We start from the raw sequence: 8,838 nt of genomic DNA on the forward strand, positions 1-8,838 counted from the left end.
AGAATGATGAGGTGCAGTGCTGCTGAGTGGGAGGTGTTAGGGGACCATCTCCGGAGGGGCCGGGAGGCTCTGCAGCGTCGCCCAGAGAGGAGAGGGACGGAGCTGTCATTTTGCCAATCAAAAACCTAAAAGCACCGTGAGAAATCATGCAGACAGATAAGCTTATAGAAAGAGGAAGTGAGTACAAGAACAATGAGTAAAGAACCATGGGAAGTGAGAAAGGAAGGGAAGGAGATTAAGAAGGAACAAATGACCGTGAACCTGAAACAGGCTCCTTCCATTTTTCTGGCTTTTTTGGTCTCTCCCTTTGTCATACTAGGGGGTCGGAGGAAGTAAACCTAACAGGGCTTTCAGCAGTGACACCTGTGTGTGACGAGAGACGGCTGGAGAGGACGGACACCATGGAAACTAAGACTTTCTAGCACAAGTGTTTGAGAGGTCGCTTGCACCCAATGCCGCCCGGGGGTCGGAGGCTCAGGGCTTCCCTGGCGCCACTGTGCTCAGCAGTGTCGGCAGCTGCACCTGCTTTCCCCAATTTTATACTGATTTCCTCTGCTCCGTCTCTAAGCACCTCTGAATAGGGACATTATGCAAAATTCAGGCCCCTATGCTCACAAAGACCTGGCCATTCCTGTCAGGTCAATTATTATTTCCGTCAGGTGCATCAGAATCTCTGGCTTCTATCTTCCTTTCGCCCCTGTAATTCACATTTTCAACTGTCTATTGGCGGTTTCTGCTGGCCACAGAAAGTAGCTCGCAGTAAAATGAATACTAGTGATAGTCCTGCAGCAAATATCTGCAAGGTTGGTATTTTATTATCCTCAGTTTGCAAATGTGGCAGCTGAGGCTTAGAAACGGTAAATAATATATTGAAGATTACACAGCTGGGGGCTGACATTACGGTGCAAAGGAGTAATTTGCCACCTGCGAAGCCAGCATCCCATCTTGGAGCGCCAGTCTGAGACTCAGTTGCTCCTTTTCAGAGCCAGCGCCCTGCTTAATGTGCCTGGGAAAGCAGCAGGAGATAGCATGAGGGCTTTGGGTCCCTGTCACCCACATGGTGACCCAGCTGAGAACCAGATGGAGTTTCAGGCTTCTGACTTTGACCTGGGTTAGCCTGGCTCAACCTCAGCTTTGTGGCTATTCTGGGTGTGAACCAGTGGATGAAAGCTTATCTCTCTTTCTGCCTTTCAAATAAATAATAAAAGTAAAATTTTTTTAAAGACAAAAAAAAAAAAAAAAGACCACACAATTGGGATGTTGCAGAGCCAAAATTCTTTCTGATCGCAGGGCCTAAGAGCTTACTATTTTCACTCTGATTGATACAAAATCAACTCACTTAGCAGGCGTTGTGGTGCAGTGAGTTAATCTGTTGCCTGCAGTGTTGGCATTCTATGAGTGCCAGTTTGAGTTCTGGTTGCCTCACTTCCGATCCACCTCCCAGATAATGCTCTTGGGAAAGCAACAGAGGGTGGCCCAAGTACTTAGGTCCCTGCGCCAACACGGGAAATTGGATAAATCTCTTGGCTCTTAACTTCTTCCTGGCTCCACTCCTGGTTTTTGTGGCTACTTGGGGAGTAAACACTGTCTTTTTCTCTCCTTCTCTTCCACTCTGCATTTCAAATAAGTACATAAATCTTTCCCCCCAAAAAAATCAATTTATTATCTGTGTCTCCCAAATCAACTTACCTTTTTGACTTCTCTCTCTCTTTTTTTGTGTGTATTCTTCTCCAACAACTTGTAGAATAAACCCTCATCCGTTTTTATGCTCAATTAAGGATGTCTCTTAAGTGGTCTCCCAACGGACAAGTTTCTGATTCAGGAGATGAGGGCTACCCGGCTTGCAAAAACCCAAACTCAGAAGGCTTGTTACCACCTACGCGACAGAATGAAGCTCAAATCTTTGACATGGCTGACAGAGTTTCCTCCACATTCCAGTCCCCGACAGCCTGCAATTGAGCTGCACTGAGCCGTCAGCTGCCTTCACCCATGACATAAATCTCTACACGTCCGTGTGTCCTTTTACAAAACACCAGGGGCCAGCGCATGGTATAACAAGTTACGCCTCTGTCTGCAGTGCCGGCACCCATATTGGCTCTGCCTCAAGTTCTAGCTGCTCGACCTCTAACCCAGCTGTTTATGGCCTGGGAAAACAAAGGTGAATGGTTCAAGTTCTTGGGACCCTTGCACCAACATAGGAGATCCTGAAAAAGCTCCTGGCACTTGGCTTTGGATCAGCCCGGCTCTGGCCACTGCAGCCATCTGGGGAGTGAACGAGCCGATGAAAGACCCCTCTCTTTGTCTGTCTCTCCTCTCTGTAACTCTGCCTTTCCAATAGACATAAAATAAATCTTTCAAAGAAAAAAAAAAGAAATGTTTTCCCTAAATTAAATGCTCAGAATCAGTCTTTAGAAAAAGTAGCTGCACTGTCTCCATCTCCTCACCTCCTGCCATACCTGGTGTCTGCCCCCAACACCAACCAAGACCCCTTTAAGCTGTTCTCATGGTGATTTTCATTGTGTAAAAGCCAACAAGTGTGTTTCAGAGGGAACGTCTCTGTAGCATTGATGCGATGAACACATCGCACTCCTAGAAAGCATGTCTTGCTTTGGCCTGCTTGTTTTCCCGCCTGTTCTCCTCTTTGCCCCTCTGCATGTGCTCGTAGTGGTCCAGCCCTAGTTGTCTCCTTACTCCAACCTTCTTACTGAGTGCTTTACTTGACTCTGGGTTTCAAGAGCCACGTGCACATTGATAATGCCCACAGGTCTATTTCAGGCTTTGGAAGTTCATGCCCAGCTCTATCCCTGCAGCCCATCCCTAAAGCTAGTTTCAGTGAGAACACACACTTATCTGCACGCTTCCTCACTCCACTCTTGGAATCTGTGTGAGCGCAGTAGATTTTCAATAGTCCTCACCTCGTATCCGGAGTGATTTCTGATTCATTTACATGCTGCTCTATGGTGAAGGAGAAAGGTTCTTGGAACTCCTTGTGTCCGGCAATGGCTGATGGCAAATGTGGTGATATTCAGCATAAGTGCATTAACTGAAATGAATGAACTCACCCAAGATAGAGAAAGAAATATTTAAATAGATTATGTGCTCCTCCATTCACAATTTCTATCAATGCACATGGTCCCTTTAGTGAGAATCTGTAACAAACATGGAGCTCCTATTTTCTCGTAATTGATCACCAACCCTGCAGGAATCTAATGACACCAAGTGGGGTTTCTAATTTACAAAACTGTTCTTTTTCTTTCTTTCTTTTAGTGAAATGCAGCTTGCCTTATTTTCTTTTTCTTAAAGATTTATTCTACTTTTGTTTCAAAGGCAGAGGTACACAAAGAGAAGCAGAGACAGAAAAAGATCTTCCATCTGCTGATTCATTTCTCAAATATGGCCACAACGGCCAGGGCTGAGCTGATCCAAAACCAGGATCCAGAAGCTTCTTCGGGGTTTTCCACATGGGTGCAGGAGTCCAAGAACCTGGGCCATCTTCTGCTGCTTTCCCAGGCCATAAAAAGTTAGCTGAATCAGATGTGGAACAGCTAAGATTTGAACTGATGGTCATATGAAATGCCGGCACCACAGGTGTAGGCTTAGCTTGCTATGCCATGGTGCCTACCCAAAGTGGTTTTCTTAAAATAATAATTTAAAAAAAAATGTGGGTTAGAGCAGTGGATCAACAGGCTAATTCTGTGCCTGCAGTGTTCAAGTATCCCAATTAGGTGCCAGTTCAAGTCCTGGCTGCTCCACTTCCCATACAGTTCCCTGCTTAGGGACTAGGAAAGTAGCAGAGGATGGCTCAGGTTCTTGGGATCCTGCACCCACGTTGGAGACCCGATGTACCTCCTGGCTCCTGCTTCAGATTGGCTCAGTGCTGGTCATTGCACCATTTGGGGAGTGAACCATGGGATGGAAAATATTTGTCTCTCCTCCCTGTAAATCTACCTTTCCAATGAGAATAAATCTTTTAAGAAAAAAACTAAAAAAGATATTTGAAAGGCAGAGTTAGATAGATAATACATACATACATACATACATACATACATAGAGCGAGCAATGAACAGCAGGGGCTAGGCCAGGCTGAAGCCAGGAGCCCGAAGCAAGGAGCTTCATCTGAATTTTCACACAGGTGGCCGGAGACCAAGTACCAAGTACTTGAATCATCATCCATTGCTTTTGCCAGGAGCATTACAAGGGAGCTGGATCAGAACTGGAGCAGCCAACACTTGACTGGCACCTGTACAGGATACCAGTGTTGCAGGCAGTGGTTAACCTATTGTGCCACTCTTTTTTTTTTTTTTCTGTAAATCTGCTTTTCAGAAAAAAAAAATCTTTTGACAGAATTAGAGATGGTTGTTTTTAAATTTATCTACTTATTTATTTGAAAGACTGAGTTACAGAGAGATTATTCATCCACGGGTTCACTCCCCAAATGGCCGCAATGGCAGTGGCTACAGCAGGCTAAAGCTAAGAACTTCATATGGAGCCTGCCATGTGGGTACAGGGGTTCAAACAGGGGGATGGATTGGAAGTTCAGCAGCCAAGACTTGAATTGGTGCCCATCTGGGATGCCGATTTTGCAGGTGGCAGGTTACCATAGAATGCCACAGTGACAACTCCAGTTTCTTTAAGGCTTCTATCAAGTCATCTTGCTTGGCGTGCAGGTCCTCAGATCCTGAGAATGGCAGCTAAAAGACACTCTTGGGTCTTCATAAGGATCTGGGCGGTTAAGGATTTTTTTTTAAGATTTATTTTTATTTATTTTTTATTGCAAAATCAGATATATATAGAGGAAGAGAGAGGAAGATCTTCCATCCTCTGGTTCACTCCCCAAGCGGCTGCAAAGGCTGGAGCTGAGCCAGTCCGAAGCCAGGAGCCAGGAACTTCTTCCGGGTCTCCCACATGGGTGCAGGGTCCCAAGGCTTTGGGCCATCCTTGACTGCTTTCCCAGGCCACAAGCAGGGAGTTGGATGGGAAGTGGAGCTGCTGGGATTAGAACCGGCGCCCATATGGGATCCTGGAGCGTTCAAGGTGAGGACTTTAATCACTACACTATCGCGTAGGGTCTGGTTAAGTTTTAATTGAAATTTTTTTTTTAAGATTTATTTTTATTATTTTTTCATTGGAAAGGCAGATATACAGAGAGGAGAGACAGAGAGGAAGATCTTCCGTCCGATGATTCACTCCCCAAGTGAGCGCAACGGGCCGATACTATGCCGATCCGAAGCCAGGAGCCTCTTCTGGGTCTCCCACGCGGGTGCAGGTTCCCAAAGCTTTGGGCCGTCCTCGACTGCTTTCCCAGGCCACAGGCAGGGAGCTGGAAGGGAAGCGGGGCTGCCGGGATTAGAACCGGTGCCCATATGGGATCCCAGGCTGCAAGGCGAGGACCTTTAACCACTTGCGCCACCGCGCCGGGCCCTTAATTGAAATTTAATTTAATCATATGAATTATTTAAGAGAAAGAAGAGCGAGGAGGAGGAAGAGAGTGCTCTCATCTGCTAGTTTAATCCCACGATGGCTGAGACAGGGGTAAGCTGAAGCCAGGAACTGCACAATCAATCCAGATCTCTCATGTGCGTGGCAGGGAACCCACCACTTGAGCCATGACTTGAAGCCTTTCAGGGTGTAGGAAGCTGGACATGGAAGCAGAGCTGGAACTTGAACCTCACAATTTCATATGGCAGAAGGGCATCCCAACCAGCATCTCTATTGCTAGGTGGTACCCTCACCCCCGAGCAATTAGGTCATTTTAGTCCCCAGGAAAGTGAGTGAAAATGTGGAAACATCAGCTTGCAATGCTGTAAATACATATGAAGGAAACTAGAAGACTGAGAATTTGGTATGGATTGATGAAATGTGCAAGACTGCAAGATCCAGTCCAACTACAGACAAATAAAGTAGAAAGTAAGACGCAGCTTGCCCAAAGGTGAAAACAGCTCTAAGAAAACGAGCAGGACTAGAATATAATGCTGCTCGAAACACAAATATTCTCTCCATAGAAGCAGGTGTTGTGGTACAGTGGGTTAAGCTGCCACTTGTGAAGCCCACATCTCATGTTGGAGTGGTAAGGAGTTAGATCAGAAACAGAGTGGCTATTCTCTTTCTGATCTAGCTGTCTGCTAGTGTGGTCAGGAAAGCACAAGTGCTTGAGTCTCTGTCCCCCATGTAAGAGACCAGGATGGATTTCCTGACTCCTGTCTTTGACTAGGTTCAGCCCTGTCTATCGTGGCCATTTGGTGAATAGGCCAGTGGTTGGAAGATTTTCGCTCTTTCTCCCCACCCCCACCCAAATACATGAATAAATAAATCCTAAAAAACAAAATTATCTCTACAGTCATTACCTGTCTTTTGATCAAAGATAACCACACTAAATTTATTCTTTTTTAAATGATTTTTTTATTGGAAAGACATATACACAAAGAAGCAGATACAGAGAGAAAGATCTTCTGTCCTCTGATTCACTCTCCAAGTGGCCATAATAGGCAGAGCTGAGCAGATCAGAGGCCAGGAGCCAGGAGCCTCTTTCGGGTCTCCCACAAGGCCTTGGACCATCCTCTAATGCTTTCTCAGGCCCCAAGCAGGGAGCTGCATGGGAAGTGGAGCAGCTGAGACACAAATCAGCGCCCATATGGGATCCCAGGGCTTGCAAGGTGAGGAATTTAGCCACTAGGCGATCAACACTGGGCCTTAACAGTTATTTTTATTTACAAAAGAAGTCTGTCTCATTAGATTCCACCTGATTGTTTACCTAAAAATCTAGCCACAAGCGTTCTAGTTGACCACATGTCTTTTATCAGTTTACTTTGTCTGGACTTTTCATTAGAATACTTAGATTAGACTTTTTGAAAGCTCCTAAAGGTTAGGAAGTCAACTTAAGGTCATGTCACTAGATTTTGCCTAAAGTGATATGAAGTTTGGTGAATTCCTCCTTTCTGAAATTCCTCACTATAGCTTGTTTCCTGAGCCAGGGAGAAAATGAACTTGCTATTTATCTGTAAGGCTGGGAATCCTGTAAACCAAGTATTGGCCATTGATTGAGGTTACAATTTTTCTTTTTTTTTTTTTTTAAGATTTATTTATTTATTGGAAAGCCAGATATACAGAGAGGAGGAGTGACAGAGAGGAAGATCTTCCGTCCGATGATTCCCTCCCCACGTAGCCGCAACGGCCGATGCTATGCCGATCTGAAGTTAGGATCCAGGAACTTCTTCCGGGTCTCCCACACGGGTGCAGGGTCCCTTGACTGCCACAAGCAGGGAGCTGGATGGGAAGTGGAGCTGCTGGGATTAGAACCGGTGCCCATATGGGATCCTGGCGCATTCAAGGTGAAGACTTTAGCCGCTAGGCCACTGTGCCGGGCCCTACAATTTTTCTAATTTAAATGTTTAAATTTACTTGTAAGGCAAACTGACAGGGAAAGAAGGAGAGAGAGAAATAGAAGGATCTTCCATTCACTGGTTTACTCCCCACATGTCTGCAATGGCCAGTGCTGGGCCAGGCCAGAAGGAAGAGCCTGCAGCCCCATCGAAGCCTCCCATGCAAGTGTCTTGAGGCCCAAGTCCTGGAGTCATCTGCTGCTGCTGCTTTTGTAGGTGCATTAGCATGGAGTTGGGTCAGAAGGGCAGTAGCTGGCACTCAAACAGGTGCTCCTATATAGGACTGTGGTGTTACAGGCAGTGTTTTAGCCTGTTGTGGCACTGCACTGACCCCATTGATCAAATTTTGAATGTTTGAATTTTGTAAGCATTTGGTTAGCAAAATCCATCTTAGTTCTTTAAAATTGTCTGATCAGGGTTGGCATTATGGCTCATCCTCCTGCATAGCTCCTGTTTGTACTCATCTATTTTCATCCTAGCTGCTCTGCTTCTGATTCAGCTTCCTACCGGTGTTCCTGGGAAGCACATTATGGTGGTTTCAGTGGTTGAGGCTCCGTGACCCATGTGAGAGATGCAGACAGAGTTCTCAGCTTCTGGCTTCAATCAGGCATGGCCATGACAGTTTCAGCCATTTGGGGAGTTGAACAAAAAATGAAAGATCTTGGACTATTTTTCTTTTTTTTTTTTTAAGATGTATTTTATTTTTTATTGGAAAATCAGATAAGGAGAGAAGGAGAGACAGAGAGGAAGATCTTCAGTCCGTTGATTCACTCCTCAAGCAGTCGCAATGGCTGGAGTTGAGCTGATCCAAAGCCAGAAGCCTCTTCCTGGGTCTCAAAGCTTTGGGCCATCCTTGACTGCTTTCCCAGGCCACAAGCAGGGAGCTGGATGGGAAGTGGAGCTGCCGGGATTAGAACCGGCGCCCATATGGGATCCCAGCACTTGCAAGGCAAGGACTTTAGCAGCCTGGCTACTGTGCCGGGTCCTTGGTTTATCTTTCAAGCAAATAAGTAATAAAAAGTAGACACTAAAAACTGGTCATGTCTGATTCTATGCACATCATTCTCAAATATGACATTCCAGTCAAAGGCATGGTTACAGAAATAATGTTTCTAATTATGTCTTGTTACGAGGAGAAAAGATTCTTATTGAACTTATGTGAATAATTATATTGCCATGGAAATAGGAATACTCAATAAGAGTTTCCAAATTCTGGAGGGAACAGGCAGAGAGAAAACATAAATGTTTTATTTCTGTTTATAGAAGTGTAATCTACTAGCTGTTACCAGCATACGTAAGAAAAGAAAAAGGGATTCCTTAGATCTAGCAGCAGTATTCTAAACCAAATCCATGATAAGCTTTCCTTGGTTCATTCAGCTGCATGAATGTCTTGTTTGGCTTGGTCTTGGGTTATGAGCTGTATTTGTATGAACCCATCAGCTTCTCAACCAGTGTTCTG

This window comes from Ochotona curzoniae, unplaced genomic scaffold (assembly GCF_017591425.1).
Source record: "Ochotona curzoniae isolate NIBS_2020 unplaced genomic scaffold, NIBS_Ocur_1.0 contig_1274, whole genome shotgun sequence".
In the NCBI taxonomy this organism is placed as follows: Eukaryota; Metazoa; Chordata; class Mammalia; order Lagomorpha; family Ochotonidae; genus Ochotona; species Ochotona curzoniae.